Source organism: Catharus ustulatus, chromosome 1 (genome assembly GCF_009819885.2).
Source record: "Catharus ustulatus isolate bCatUst1 chromosome 1, bCatUst1.pri.v2, whole genome shotgun sequence".
In the NCBI taxonomy this organism is placed as follows: domain Eukaryota; kingdom Metazoa; phylum Chordata; class Aves; order Passeriformes; family Turdidae; genus Catharus; species Catharus ustulatus.
In genome coordinates this window covers 36,686,131-36,702,625 of record NC_046221.1, presented here as the reverse complement: position 1 = coordinate 36,702,625, position 16,495 = coordinate 36,686,131, and the positions used below count along the sequence as shown (strand labels likewise).

The following is a 16,495-nucleotide window of genomic DNA, read 5'->3' as shown; positions in this document are numbered from 1 at the left end:
AGGTCCTGTTATATTAGGATGTACTGTATTTCATCCTGAATGTGGTTATAATATCCTTGCTAGAGAAAGTCCAAGTATTTGTTGCTAGGGGTAGCCAGCAAATTGACAGATCATACTGTGCTGGCACAGCCATCAGTAAATCTCAGTATTGAGCTTGAACATGACAGTTTTTCATTAACTTTATTATTTCCCAGAAAGTTCACACAGAAGGGCTCAAATCTATTTTCCTCTGTCCCAAAAGCTCCCAACACCTTGTGGATCTGGCCTTAGTCTTGTGTTTTTCTCCTATTTACCCCTGCTCCAGTTTGGACAGTGAAAGTTATTGGTTTACAATGCTTTTATAGCCTATTACTATTTTTGTGATTCTATAGCAACTAAAATCCTTGAAGAGGATGTGGGAATTTTCTGTCTTTTTTTTTTTTTTTTTTTTTTACAAATATCTGTCACTTGGTTTGCCTACTCATTCCCTTGTTACTGCCTACATAGCCTTCAGTTCTGCCCTGGAAAGATGGAAAACTCACACAGGCAGGAGAAAACCTACTCATTAGTGCTGACATTTAGAAACTGGGGGTGTATTACACAATTCGGCTGCCTTGTTGGGAGCAGTCAATGACATTTCTGCTTCCCTCTGCCCCTCACTCCCATTCCTGCCCTGTGCTTCATCATTTCTCCTCAATTTTACTGATAAGATTGGTAATTTTTTTTTTTTATGCTTCACCTCTGAAGCAGATGGCAAATAAAGAGAAGCTTGTATTTCCCAGACCAAACAAGCTGAAGTGTATGGATCCAGTGGCACAGTAACAAACTGCTTTCTCTGCTCCAGGCTGGACTAGATCCCCTGAGATATTCGGGGCCCATCGTGCCAAGCACTGTCCCTACACACACATTCCTGCTGATCCCCAATCAAAATGCATGCAGTAACTGCTCATAACCAGGGACAACATGCTCTCAGATGAGGAGGTGATGGGTGAAATGTCCAGTTAAGCTGGCTGGACAGTCACTGCATGCTGACTGCATGCCACCCAGTAGCTAAATGTCCCACTGCCCATGCAGTGATGTTGATGGTATTTTCCTAGAGGTGTAGGCACCAGTTGAAGCCAGAAAAGACATCAGTGATAGATATCTCAAGGATTTCAAAAGGAAGTGACACATGGTGAGAATGCTATCTGTCACTCCAGGCATGGGTGTGTGGGTGTTATTATTTATGCATGCTCCCAGGCTGAGGATGTTGTTGGTAACTGTATGGAAGCAGTGATGGAGATATTTTTTTTTACCTGCATCTGAGTATGTCTTTCTGATGAAGTCCTCTCTGTGGTGACATGTGGTGTCAATGTTTGGCAGATTGTAGAGCTCACCAGTTTGGCTCAGGAAAACATAAAATCTGATACTGAACCAAGTAAAAACTGTGTTGGATTGCTTCGGTAGCCTTACATAGAAAAATGTCATTTTGTGTCTGTGAGAACATCTCCTTCTGTGGTTACAGCTGAGGGTGGGCATGCTGCTTTTAGCAGACCTAGGTATCAGAAAACCATCAGCCTCAGCAGTTCACTGCTCTGCCCTTGGCTATGCTTCTTGGCTCAGAGGGTCTTGCTAGACTTCTTTCTCATTCCTGGAAGAGTTTGAGTATCTCTTGACTACAGTTGTCTGCTGAAGTTTGGTGTTAGGTTATACAAAGTGCATGATGGAGGCTGAATGTGATCATGGTAGAGCAGAGTACAGCTACAGGGCTTCCTTTGGGTTGACTTGAAGATTGAATTAATGGAAACAGCTTGAGCAATTACTGCCCTTAATTCAGACCACCAATTTTTTTACAGAGGTCTTTATCAGTGCCAAGCAGAAATAAATGTGACCATGAGCTGCAACTTGTAAACAATGCATAAATTCAAAATCAGTAATCTTATTTCACATTAATGTGTCAGCCTGTAAACTCTAGCAGGTAGATACTCCATCTGACAAGCTCTTCTGCAGGAGTGGCAATATTTGAAACAGGGTAAAAACAACAACTGAGGTTTAGAAAACTCACTTCTTTTTATGAATCAGAAACTTTTGTTTTGTGAGTGATGGATGAAAAAGTCTTGATGTGGCTCAGGTTTTAAGCTCACATAAAAGGGGTCATCTTTTTCCAGAGAAACTGACATTTAACTTGATGTAATTTTCCAATAAGATATTGAAAACTAAGGTCTTTGACCTAGCAAACTGATGGCCTGTTGGAGTATCTCATGGGAGCCAGTGTTCTTGTAAACAGAGCTTACAAGTTCAGGCAACAGTTGTGAATTTCAGTACTTTAATAAAGACTGATTTTAAGCCTTTTATAATTTATGGGCAATTCCAGTCCTGGGCTAAGTTATGCAGCTTCATACCCGTGTATCTGCTGGCATTTTAAGAGTGCCCTGTACTTGGTGATGGGTTACATTCCCGAAGTGCTGAGGAGACTCATCAGGATGAGGCTGCCTCAGGCTACAGACGTCAAATCAGGATCTCTCTGTTACATTGTGTGTTTGGTTTGATTTGATTTGCTATAGGAAGGTTACACACTCACATATGAGACTCTTGCAGGCTCTGTTAAAAAAATCTTCACAGGATATTTCCAGCCAGGTTTTACTTTGAAAGCTGCTGCTGAGCTCTGGCTTTCACAGGTTTATAATACTTTGGGTCGTTTGCCTGTTTAAATACCACATCCAGTGCAATGCTGTAAACAAGGGAGCAAACAGCTACATAACTATGATTCCCAGGAGAGAATGATCTGTTAAAAGGAGAAAGTGCTTGTTTTGTCACAGCTGAATTACTAATATTCCTATAAATTGCTTCTCTGGGGTTGTGTAACGTGTTTGGCAATGTGGCAATAAGAGATGTTGAAATGGGGAACAGACTTAGAAGAGTAGAAATGGAAGGAAGCCAAGCCAAAATACACAGTGAGCCTTTTCCAAAGACAGGTCAGCAATGATCCAAGTGTATTCCCACAAAATGGAAGTTCAGAAGGGAACTGTAAGCAGTGGAAAATATTGCATGCTCAACTTATGTTACGAACTTCGGTCACTCTGAGTTCACTACAGAAAAAAATGTTTCTAGAGCCTAAAGTCCTTTCTTATTAATTTCTTTTCCCTTTTTCTTCTCCTATATTTAAATATTTTTTGTTAGGTAAACTAAACTTGGAGAAAAAAATTAATTGTTTTTCTAACATAGGAAACCTTAATAAAAAATTGGTTTTTACAATTTTTCTACAGAACTTTGCACAATAACATTTGTCAGGGTATTTTTTCCTTAGGAGGAAGGCAGCTTAAAGGAGAAGTTTTGTGAAGTATGTTTCCACTTGGCTTTTATCTTTATTTTAGGCTTGAAAATTACTTGCTGCCTTGCTGGTTTCTACCGTGGATGCCCTGTGATTGCACACCCCTCTGTTTTCTGCAAGTAGGCCCCCATGAAGAAGACTTTGTCATGCTTATTAATATTTAGCTTGTCTTTATTTGTAAAACTACTATTTGCAATGTGTGTATCTGGTACCAATGTGTTGATATCTAATCACAAACTAGATGCAACCTGTGCTTTTCTTTTGCTTGAAAGCAGACAGAAACCATTAGCAAAGATCAGAGAACAGCCCGCTCTACAGTTCTGACACTACAAAGAGAAAAGACAATCTTGTAGTACAAACAGCATCAAACTTCTGGCACTGATTGCACTCCTAGATCAAGCATTATTAATGGAGACAGAGATGTTTCCTTTATTGAGGACTTAGAGCAAGAGTATAATTTAGATTAACTGACTGACCCTTAGGAGGTGCATCGGACTCTCGCTGTTATCTGTAGAAAACCTGAAAGACTTATTGTAGGCATCAGCAATTAGGTCATGTGAATATCCACATCTGCCTCAATTTCTCAGTAATAAGGAAATGCTGTATCATGCTTGTTCTTGGGTTTTATTACTGTCTTCAGAAAGCAGACCAGACATCTTTGTGGGTTGTGCCTGCTCATGTTCTAACATAAAAAAAAAAAGGTCAGTAACTCTTCTCCCCTTTCTGACATCTCTAGTTGGTCAAATTGCCCGTGTCTTTTTTCTTATCCCTGTGTTCAATTATTCTGTTGTCCCAGACAGACCTTTATATGTTAAACAGTCAAAATGTCTCCAGGCTGGAAGCTTCTGCATTTACTTTATATTGAAATTGAACTAAAGGAGGGGAAGAAACATCTTCCTGATCTGAACAATCCTGGACATCCCACTGATCAGAAACTTGAGACAGTGAAATTCCTTTGTCAGGCCAGTCACGTCAAGGTGCTCAGCCCTGCTAGTGCTCTGGGTCCCTATGCTGCTGCCATGGGAGATCCGAGATCAAACTCAATCTCCCAGTTCATAAAGACCTAAATAACAGGGAATGTAACAACCTCCAATTTTGTGCTGCCAGAGCATTAACAGAGCTCTTTCCCACCTGCCCTTTAGTGGTTATTTCACACCTCTACTCTGTGGGCTTTTTCCTTGTGGAATTAGGTGTGTGATGCTCCATCACTTGGGTGGCTGCTCAGCCATGTTGGGGATGTGGGAACTATGATTCCTTGCAGTGTCATGTTTTTCTCAGGTGTTGCTACAAGGAACTTGTTTTCAGCCTTGGTAGAAATCTCTGCTTCTCCTAGTCGTGGGAATTCAACCTTTTACTGATGTAGCTGGTTTACAGTAACACATTTCTATACCTCTTGGCTCTGCTTTTTTTATCTGTTCCTTTAAAACATGCTTTTAAATGACGTTGCTAGTGTTCACTGTGTTATGTGACCATGGGGATTAGAGTTACATTTTTCTCAAAGACATGTATTAAGAAAAGCTCATTATTTGCCTTTTCAAATTACATGCACTGGGGTCTCCAGCTGCTCTGGAGTGCAGCTTCCTAGCTGGAATGCTGAGTCCATCATCCTACCACCTCTGCCAAGGAGAAAGAGATGAGCTGGTCTTCTTAGAGCTCATGGAGAAGCGAACTAGCTGGTTGTTGGAAAACCCAGATTATTTCAAAAGCAAAATGTCCAGTTAGGGTGAAAAGCCTGAAGGTGTATTTCACAGAATGGCAAGTGAAGGAAAGCATTAAATCAGATTGTTTTTATGGTGCTGATCAAAATATTTTGGAATAGTTTGTTGTACAGAGTAGGAATATTTCCTTCTAGCTCAGAGCAGAATGAGCCTGTGTCCCTCTCCTCTGGCAGAGCCTCATGATATTTAAAGTTTGACAGGCTCATGCTTCAGTTCTGTACAGCATTGCTCCCCAGATGACCTGCATTTCTTGTGCTAACCTATAATCAAAATTCCCATGAAAAGCAGCATTAATCTGACCACAGTTTCTGGTAAAATGCTTTGGAATAAAATGGGAGCTAGTGCTTCAAATTGCAGCTCCCCAAGCCTCCAAAGCCAGAAAGAGCAAACAGTTTAATTAAAAAACTCAGAGATATATGCTTTAACTCATCTTACCTGTTGAATTTATTTCTTCATTTTCTAAAAGATAAAAGTAAAAAACAAAGAGGAGGCTGACTCTGGAGCTTTTTTGTGATCTTAGGAAGAAAAAGTAGCAGCTTCCTGAAATCTTTCTTTTATAGACCTTATAACAAAAACAACAATACAAACTTCAGAATAAAAAAAAATTCCCATAGGTGTGCATGAGTATGTATAATATGGAAAAAAGAAGTATGCTCTCCAAGGTCATGGTAAAATCAGAAGTGAATAAAAACTACTTAAATATGGGTTCACCTTTGCTTTTCTTTGTCTGCAGATCCCACCCAGGGTAACACAGCCCATGGAGTACAAATTATGTGTAGAGGGCGTTCATGTGGAAAATCTGTATGGTTAAAGCATTCTGGCAAACCACAGTTCCTGCTGGGTGAGTTAAGAGTCTGTCTTGAAGGAATGAGGGATTCAAAACTCCCCATGCAGGTGAGTGTAAATCTCTTCCTCCTTTCATGGTTTTAGCTTTGCTGGTGGTTTTAATTCCCAATTACAAGCATTCATTGGAATGAAATGAGAGTCTCAAGGTGCTGCTGCATGGTTCATTAACCCCAGGGTTTTTGATAGAATCCTTCTTTGCTGGGGTTTCCATGGTTAGCTCTGTACTCCGGAGTGATCCTTAACCTGCTGCCAGTGTCACCTGCAACACCATAAAGGGAAGGTGCAGCCCGTGTCAGTTTGCAGAGGGAGCAATATCTCATGGCTTCTGAGTCATGCCTTAAAGCCCAAAGGGGCTTTTCTTGCATCACTGTTTTTTGTACTAAGCAATTTTCCAAGCAAAAACTCTGAGCACATTAAACTTGAGCTTTTTATTTGCTTTTTCAGTATAGTAATGAGTTGAAAGTATTTCTGCATTATGTAATTACATAGTTCTGTGTTGGTTTGCTGGGGTTTTTTTGTTTGGTTTGTTTTTTGGGTTTTTTATTAAGCTAGAAAATAGAACCCTGACTGCTGTGGTGAATTTATCCCCTTAAAATTAGTGCAGCCCATAAGTAAGAGATGAGAGGATGGTGATGATGATTTGTTAAAATTAGTCTACCCCTCAGCTTCTGGCATAGGATTGCAAAGTGTAATTTATGCAGCAGGCTTCAATAATGTAGTAAAAATATATTCCTAATGTAGATACACACGGCTGAGGTTAACTGCCTGTTTTAAATTTTCCAAAGGAAAAAATTATCCCTTTTGCTTCAGCAAGTTATGAAGGTCATCTTAAGGACGAAGCCCAAAGCAGGTAATTCAGTTTGATCAACCAATCCTTTGGGAAAAAGCTTTTGTCTTCAAGAGCCAGCAGAAAACTGCCACAAGCACCTTGAATGTCTAATGAAGACAAAACCCAAATCTGGTCTGGGATGCTGAGGTGCTGTTGACTGCAGTCAGCTGGCCTCATGTGTTTGCTATTGTAGGCTGTAAAGTACAAACACTTGGCCTGCCCAGGTAGACATGGGGCAGCTCTGCTGCCAGGACTGCTCTACAGTTTGTGGGATCGTGTGTGAGGAGATGTGTTATCTCCCTATGCTGGGCAGCTAGGTACTGTCAAAAACGGCAGACTTCAGCCCATGTAGGGCTTTTTAACAATGCACAAAAATGGCTTTGTGTCTTGCCCTGGGTGGTTGAAATTCTATCAGTTCACTTTAACTCTTCCAAGGCATAAATTCCCTGGCAGTTGTGTTGGGTTGCACTGCCAAGTCCCTTGGCTGATAGAGGGAGAGACCCTCAGCACTCCCTGGGGCTCCCTTAGGACAGTCTTGCAGCTGAGCTGCTCCTTGGTTTGCTCACCTGTGGTGAGTCCCTGTGGCTGCCCAGAGCCCACCTGCATGAAAACGTGGTTAGCATTGCCAGGGCTGTTTGCCCTTGTCCCTGCAGGCTTGGGACCATGAGGATGGGGCAGCACAGGTCTGCACAAAGCCCCTCCTATGGGGCAGGGATGCAACCACTTTACACGCCAAATAAAATTCCTCAGCAACAGAGAACAGAAGTTATGACAGCAGGCCAGCTGTATATCCAGACATACAGGAATATGTCCTTTGTCAGCCTCATGTAGGGCCATTGGAGAGAAGTTTTGGAGTTGTGAGGTTTTCTTTTAGCTGAAGCAGGAGGCAAACTTCTACTCCGTGAGAGGCATCTATTTTTGGAGGGCAATCATTCACTTAATTTAAAAAAATTTAGTTTAGCCCCATGTTTTGCTCTCTGGAAAAGGCTCAGCAATCTGAGCATTATTCATGCAAACCTCCACTGAAACTTGCTAACTATGAAGTTTCAATGCTTTGCTCTGCCCAGGATAAGCTGTATTTGTGCTACTGAAGTCAGTAATACTATACACTTGCACATCTGCTGAGCATCTTGTCTACAAGTATCTGCAATAAGCTGGCAGTGATATTTATTTCATAGAATGAGGTTGGATTTGTTTTATTATTCCTCTTTCTGTTATCCAAGATACACACATCAAGAACTGATTCTCATCCTCTGTGTCTGAGTCTGTTCTCACATGAGAGGTGTCTGTGAATGTGACCAGAGAATTGGGCCTCTGGCCAATAAAGATAATATTTTACAAAAGGACATATCAGGCAATGTAAACTGTCCTCAAAAGGAAAGTTTATGTGTCTGAAATGTCTAATGCCTTTTTAAACTTCTGTCTCTCTATCCACTGCCAACTTTCTCCAAGAGAATATGCTTCCTAAGACATCCTTTCCGATTGTAAATTATTCTTGCATATCTACCCAGAAGACAGACTATGTAGTTGCTGACCTGTCTCAAATGGATATGGCAGGCAATTGTTAATCTCATTAGTAAACAATTCACAATCAGCTACAAATTTTTGGTTTAATTGTATGCATGATAAAAGAATATATTAAACTTTAATCTGCAGTTTCATTAAACAGGTGAATACATTAAAGTCTCTTCTGCAGTTCCATAAGCAGCAGAGGAGCCAACATTCAATACACTATGAGTTATTCTAAATCTTCTAATCCTGGGGTTAGTGAAGAATTCCATTTTCTTTTATTTCCTATATCCTGCTTTTTCGAGACCTGAACAAAAAATCACACCCCAAGATGATCATGATTGGGCTCTATTGGGAATCAATACTAAAAGAGTGTGCTAGATTTTCTTAGTTCCACCTACATTCACTTCCATTCTCAGATATCATTTTTCTCCTCCTTTGGCTCACTTTGCTGCTCCACTGAGGATTATAGAGTTCCTTTAGAAATTAGCCCATGCTGCAATTGCCAGAGAAATGCTTGCTCTTTCTAGATTCATGGTTTGCTATTTTTTCAGCATGTAATAATATGTGCATACCTGGGGACTCACAAAAACCTGAAGCCTCTCATTATACGTTCCCCTGACTCATTATATGTTCCCCTGCTCCTGTCACAGGTCTACAGAATTTAAATGCTGGCTATATGTTTTTAACTCTTATGCAACCTTCAATACCACACTGACTTTCACTTCAATGTCATCTGGTTTAGGTGTGGGGTTTTTTTCTGCAACACTTTTTTGTCTCAAGTCATTGTTTCATTTGCTCTGAAAAGCTGCTGTGGCTTTTTGGAAGCTAAAACCCAGTACCATGCAGGAGTTAAAATACAGAGGCCTGTGTTGTATCGAGAACCAGAACAGTCAACTCACAGAAGCAGCTTCTTAAGATACAGAGGCCTCTTGGATGAAGGATGAAGACTATGTTTTTGATACTATATATGTGCATAGACCCGTGCCTGTATTGCTTTCCTTTGTCTCACTTTTTGTCATTGTATTTGCAAGAACTTACTCCTATTTTTAGTGATAGTGGCCTATTTCCAAGACTTTTATTATAAAGGATTTCAGCAGGTGATAGTCCCAGATGTGTTGTCCTGCAGGTTAATACTCCCTACCTATGCAAACTTAGTTTATCAGGTTTTTAAAATGTTATTTGAACAATGTTGACACTCTTTTTCACAATACAGCTCAATTATAATTCCCTGCTTATGAAGTAATATCATTCAAATCACAGCTGTCACAAAACATAACAATCAAATTGTGATCCAATGCGTGACATTATGCTTAGCTGGTTTGTCATAGGTATTAAATATAGAATTTATGTATCACATATTCTTTAGGAGATCTGGATAGTGACCACTACTCAGGGCCAACATTACCAAGAAGTCCCAGGCCAGACTTGTACCGTGGATTTAACATTTGTTTGCACACACCAGTGTTATAATTTCAGACTGTTTTCACTATGTCTCTTCTGTTTTAAACAAAGTTTCCAGCAGTGGATTTATTTAAAGAAGTTTTCTAACGCTAAAAGCAGACAGTAATGGAGTGTCTTCTTTACTTGCTGGCAATTTCTCTTCCTTTGGTGTCCACTTGCTTACACCAATTTTTACATTGTGCAGAACTTGTGTAACTGTTGGCTGCCACCAGGATATGTGGTTTTTCCCCCCCTACCCTCCCCCCTGTTTTAGTTACAGTAAACAGCTGCTAAATATCTGATAAAGGCAGGCACACACCACACTAAATCGCCCACAGCAGCAGCTAGTTCTGATGGAGGTGAGCAAGCTGGACTGATGGAGCTTCCAGCTGAACAAGCTGGAATGATGCATGGGAGGACAGCAGATGCTGCAACTCCAAAGGAAGATGGGGAAGGATGGCCTTCTCCTCTTGGTGGCCACCCATTGTTACAGAACATCAGCTTTAATGCACAGCTGTGCTCTATTTTCTTCCTCCTACAGAAATGATTCCCATTTTCAAGGTTTTCTCATCCTCTGCACTATCATGTCTTTAAGTGAAATATACACTTTGATATGTTTTCAACACAAGAACAGCTATTCCATTTCCATAGGCAATTGCAAACTTTTCTATTTCTCAAGACTTCATTTCTCCTTCATTTCTTCAGGGAGTCTGCCTGAAGTTTCATCCATCTGTATTCCACATGAGTCAACTTTCTGCAAAATATTTTAGATTCAGATGTCACATTAATCAATATAGTCATGTCCTGTTTGTAATAATCATCTCATCTAAATCCAACATAATAGTCCAATCAGTGGAAGTATTTAGCTCTTGAATTCTGATCTTTTTCCCTTTCCTTAGCTGAAATTTCCTTTATTTGCGATATATGAACTTTGGACTAGTTTAGGGTATAGTTTTTTCCATTTCACAGACTGGTGTAAAAATGTCTGTTTTTTCTGCAGACAGACAAGTTTTTCCCAACAGTTGGACACTGCATTCCTCCCACCTGTGCTGCTTGCCTCCTGCAAAGTTGGGCTGCTTCAGACTTTGTAGAATAAGCACACTCAGTTGCTTGTGCTACTTGCTGTCTGAGAGTCTTCCCACCAAGATCTGATAGGTACAGTCTGTACATCTAATAAATCTTTGTTTCTTCCAAGTTTGAATCCAGTAAGTTTTAAAAAGTTTGGGTTTCTGATCCCCATTAAAACACTGATGTGACTAAAAGATGTAAGCAGTCAAGAAGAAAGTGTTTGGCCGCACAGCTGACATACTTTGATTCTCTGGAAAGTTATAGCTACTAAAAGTCTCTATAATGCGTAAGAAAAAGAAAATACAAAACCTATGTGTGCTTTGTGCTTTTTTGTGTGGTTTTTAGGTGTTTTGTTTGGCAGTGGGGCTTTTTTGGAACTCTGTACCGTGTCATGGAAAAACTATGTAATTACACAAAAGACATTGAGTCTCTGGAGTCCATTCAGAGGATGAAAACATTGGTGAAGAATCATATGGGAAGTGACTGAAGGAGCTGGGATTATTCAGCCTGGAGAAAAGGAGGCTATGGGGGGGCCTTTTCAGTCTCTACAACTACCTAAAAGGAGGTCATATCAAGATGGGTGTTGGTCACCCAGGAAATAATGGACAGGACAAGAGAAATAAGCCTCAGGTTGTGCCAAGGAATGTTTAGATTGGATATTGGGAAAAATTTATTCACTGAAGAATTGTGAAGTGCTGGAACAGGCTGTCCAGGGAAGACTGGAGTCACCATCCCTGGTGCTATTTAAGACGCTTAGAGATGTGGCACTTAAGGGCATGGCTTAATTGTGGACTTGGCAGTTTTAGGTTTATGGTTGAATTTTGTGATCACTGAATGGATTAGGTTGGAAGGGACCACAGTGGGCCATCTGATCCAACCTCGCTGCTCAAGCAGGGTCATCCTAGAGCACATGGCACAGGATTACATCCAGATGGTTCTGGAATGTTTCTAGTAAAGGAGACTCCACAACCTCTCTGACCAGCCTGTTCCAGTGCCTGGGCATTCACACAGTACAGAAGTTCTTCCTCATATTCACGTGGAACTTCCTATGCATCAGTCTCTTCCCCTTTCCTCTAGTCCTATTGCTGGGTCTTTTCCAACCTAAATGATTCTATAATTTCATTTGTTACATTCCTGGAAAGTTCAGAGTAGTCCATGTTTCTTGCACACTGGAATTTTTTTGTTTGTTTGGTTTTATTTCTCTCTTTTAGAAGTCTCTTTTTCTATCCCTACCCCAACTCTGCTAACTAGGCAGCAAGGAAAGTGCCAGCTAACCAGAAGTGAGCATCAGAACTTATGACTTAGAGGGATTGTTGATATAACTAAGAAGAATTAGAAGAAAGTGTCTGGAATGGAAAGAAAGTAGAGCATGTCTGGCTTTGAAGGCTTCAAGTCAAAGCTCTCTATGACTAAATGCCTTCTAGATTGCTGTATTTCAGCTCAGGACTTAAAGGCTAGATGGCCTTACAGCTAAAAGAATTCGGTAGCTCTGTTACTGATTTGTAGATGCAAAAAGCCAGAAATTTGCTTATGTTTGCCTCTAAGCTCACAGCCATGTTATTATCTTTCTAGGAATGGTAGTCACAGCTTTTCTAAGAACCAAATAAAAATGGAGCAGAGATTTCATTGTTCAGCTCTCTGTACCAGCATTCACATGGCTGATGTCTATTAATACACATTATGACTTTAAAAAGTGACTTGAAACTAATAAAAATAGGGATAGTTTCCATAAAGTGGTGCTCTCTTTCTTTTCCACTGAACAGACCCAAAAATACTTTGGCTCATGTTAGATAACACGGTAAAAGAGAAAATGCTTTTTCTTTGATCCGTAAAGTTTGGACTGCAATGTAAACCAGATGGAAAAATCCCAGCAGAGAATTTTCCTTTCTTTTGACCATTGAGGACCATCACTTCCATCACATGAGCTCAGAGTACCCTTGAACAGCTCCAGCATATTTACAAAATGAGTTGGACTGAGAATTTTATTGTTTGTACACAGTGGCTGCATGGAAATAATTCAATGATATACCTATCATATTTTCTAAGGAAAAACTAAATTGTATACAAGACCTTTCACTGTAGTATGCATCTGAGGCAAAGTGGCTGGTGCCAGGAAAGCAGGAAATTTGTGGAATTTGCAGTTTGACATGCTTTATTTTTAGTTGTCCTAAAAACTATAGGCAGCTCAATGCTTCAATGTCTACTGTACTTCATAATTTTGTCTCACCCTACTGCAAACAATTTTAATAAAATGTGTGTTAAATTAATCCCAGTTTTACCAAAACAGTTTCAAAAGAACATAAACCAAATTATAAACTGAAGTGGAACAATCCTGAAATACAATAAATTTGTAACAGGCTATTTATCAGACACATATGTTCTACCTTTAGGTTTTACATGTTGAATATATTTCATACAGGTACATATTTATTTGCTGCAGAAAAAATACTCTTAGGAAAGCAAAAACATACTGATATGTAAACAGGCTTCATCAATATTTTAATTACCTAATTCTTAAAAGTGTCTCTTTTTAAGACTGATGTACACTGACATTACAGTTTCTTAGCACTCTGGTTATTTAGTGACAGCTTTACTACACTGATGATAAAATCTGTAGCAGTATTTTCATGGTCAGTTCCCAATAAACAATGAAAAGCAAAGTCTCAGATTGCTTTGGTTGTGTCCAGGATCTCCTCTTCTGCTATACCCCTTCCACCTCATCACACATCACCTTCCTAAAGAAAGGCCCTGCTGAAGTATTTACACAGAATGGCCCATCACAAGACCCACAAGGAAATGTATGAAAAATAGTTCTGTGGAAATCCTTTATATAAAGGGGGACAAAGCTGTTGGTGCCTGGTCTGTCTCTGCTGTAGCTGTCTTACCTACACCTGTAATTTTCTGATTGAAAATTCAGCAGTAATGGCACTGGCTCCGTTTCTGTGGCACATATGGATTTCTGCTGGTCTCAGTAGTGACCAGCAAAGGAAGGTGACCTCTGTTTTAACAGATGACTCCACCAAAGGCAGGGAGACTATAGGCTTATGTTGCTGCAACTCCACTATTTTTAATGGATTCATTGCAATACTGGCATGAACCAGAGGTGGGAGAAGATTCAGGGCCAGACACAACCCTGTGTAGTGAAAATACTTCAATCAAATGTTTTCTGTGGTGGGGCTGTTTCTTGGCAGCCCATAGATTTCAGATTCTGGAGTGGTGATCACAGGCCGGCAGATGTATCGCATTACAGAAATTGCCATACTTGGCACTTGAGTGGTATCTATTATCTTTGCAGGACAAAAAAACCTTTTCTTTGATAAAGCTTTCTGATTCCAATTGTACAGAAATCTTGTTCACCTGGATTGACTGCAGGGTGTTAAACTTGCCATGTAGGGTGAGCCTCATTCCCACATAGAAGCACATTAGATAAGTCATCTGCCTTTACAGTGATTGTGGCATTTATTTTGGAGACTCATTTGATTATGTGAATACAGGTGTTCTTAATGCTGCTCTGTTCTTAGCTCTTCAAAATTCTCATTAGTGTGTGGATTGCAGAATTTGACCTTTTACATTAAGAAATTAAAATTGTCCTGCCTAGATCCTAATAGATATTTAAGAAATCAGTCTGCATTCCAGTAAAGCTTGTTCTGTTTAAGTAGATGTAAATGACCCTCTAGCAGGTGGCTTGGTGATCCAGTATAGCCAACATTTGCATACCTATTTTGGGCTAAGTTACTGCATTGTGACTGCTCTTGTCCTTGTGATCAAGTTGGAGTTTTAAAGATGCTGCATAGAAATGCAAGACTTTGTTCTTAAATTGTGCCAGCCAACTGGTTTCTTAGCTTGAGCAAACACTTTAGCAATTTGTTCAGTTCTTTGGAACCCAAAAATGTGGGACTGAAATGGAGAATTTTTCCAGAGAAAGCCATGGATAAAGCTTAAAGCTTCAAAATGAACCTCAGGCCTGTATTTGTTATTAAATTGATGAGTGAATACCCCAACCCACTGGAAGAGAAGTCAACTGCATTGTGTCTAGTTTTATAAAAGATACGTTTTTAGCTCATCTGCTTGGTAAGACAAAGTTAATTTTGAACAATAAGAAAGCACTCACAATAAGAATAATTGCAATTTCAGTTACTGTTTCTGCAATTGTTACCTTAAGGCTGAATTAAAAATTTGGAGCTGCTTTTCCCAGGTGTTTAAATGAAAAGAATGTTAGTACTTCCAATATTTTTTCCATGCTGGGATTATACAGAATCTCAGTTTGTTGGTTTATTTTGCTCTTGTAAAATTCAGATATTGCCAGTTTTGCTGTGAAGAAAATAAATTAGCGGTTCAACTGGGCCAAAAGAGCAACTTCAAGCCTTTCAACTGGACTGCCAAAGAGGGCAAAGTGAGGAGGAAAGCGTGCAGTGTGAGAAAAACATGTGCATTTGCTCATATTCTCTCACTTTTTTTCTGAAAATGTTTCATTCTGTTGTACCCACATTCTTACTGTTCAGACCTGTGTGATTTAAACACTGCTGCAGACCAGGTTTGGTACTCAACAGAGTTATGTAAATCGTAGTCAGACAGTGGTTTTAAGGTTTGTCAAAAAGCTTTTGGTGACTTTTCTCTTCAGGGTTATAAAGATGTAGTCCATGACAGTTCGTTGGAGACGGAGGTTTTTGCCAAAGTCCAAATTATATTGCAATTCAACACGAGGAGGCTTGAGATCAGCCTCCCCATCTTTTCTGCTTTCTATCAACATGAAGTCCCTGAACTGGAGGGCAGTTAAGAACTGCTTCCCATTGCTGCCATTTCTGGGTTCCAAATTAAATGGATGATTACGAGGGTACAGGATAATGAGGAGTAGTGATCACTTTAAGCTGGTCTTCATGGCATTTTAGTTTGGCCACTTGTTCAGGCAGGGATAAAGGCATTAGAGTACTGCAAAGAGATGTGGATTCTGCTTCCATTTGTCAACAAACCATTGCACAGTTTTGGGAAAGTCACTCTGCTCTCTGCCCTGTCTTCTTATTGCTTATGAAGTAGGAACTGCTGGGCTCCATTTTCATTTGGGGGTGCATTGAAAAACCATAGACTTTGGTTTCTGTATGAGCACCCTGAATGAACAGATTTTCTGCTTTGCCTTCTGTAATTGTGTAATGTGATAAGCTTAAAGAGTTCTGCTGACTAACAAAAAAATGAAAAGAAAGGTAGAGGAAGGTCATTCTTCACAGCAGCCTTCTCCACTGAACTGTCTGCTCTCCAAGGTCTATCTCCCGCACAATACAGCTACCCATAAAAAGGATCCTGTTGGTGTAATTTGAAAATCTTCATTTGAAACAACTGTAATACGCAATGTTAATATGTGGGTAGTCCTAACCAGTCCCAGAATATTTTTATAGACTCAAAGGGGGTGCGCTTTTGACTAGCTATAATGTACTTATGTGAAGGATTTGTCATCCAGGGTGATTTGTTTGCGAAATGCGTATCTTCCAAGTCATTATTGAAATTATGGTCATTTGCCATAAAGAATTTCTGTTGTCCCTTTTGTCCCTGGCCCATCCCCTGCTGAAACTTGAGTCTGACCTGTTCACCACTGAGATGATCTGTAAGACCCATGTAAAGGAGAGGATATGCAAGTGGTTTAAGTACTTCATAAAGCAGTTCAATTTCTCTAGCAATTTCTAATAAAGTAGTTCAGGCAAAACCAGCATGTAGAATAATTTTAGCAAACATGAAGATAGTGAAGTTCAAAGTTAGGTTTCCAAAAGGGGTAGGAATGTGTGCTTAGGCTATGGTTCTGTT

The 16,495-nt window shown here is 39.9% G+C and overlaps 1 long non-coding RNA gene across 3 annotated transcripts in view; it reads left to right on the top strand.

Annotated features, from left to right (window-relative positions):
• The window catches only part of LOC117008213, a 76,748-nt gene that overhangs the window by 28,055 nt on the left and 32,198 nt on the right, over positions 1 to 16,495 (top strand). For all 3 annotated transcript variants that reach the window (XR_004420311.1, XR_004420405.1, XR_004420343.1), the window contains one exon: positions 5,741 to 5,901. This is a non-coding gene — a long non-coding RNA (uncharacterized LOC117008213). The remainder of the gene's footprint in view (positions 1 to 5,740; positions 5,902 to 16,495) is intronic.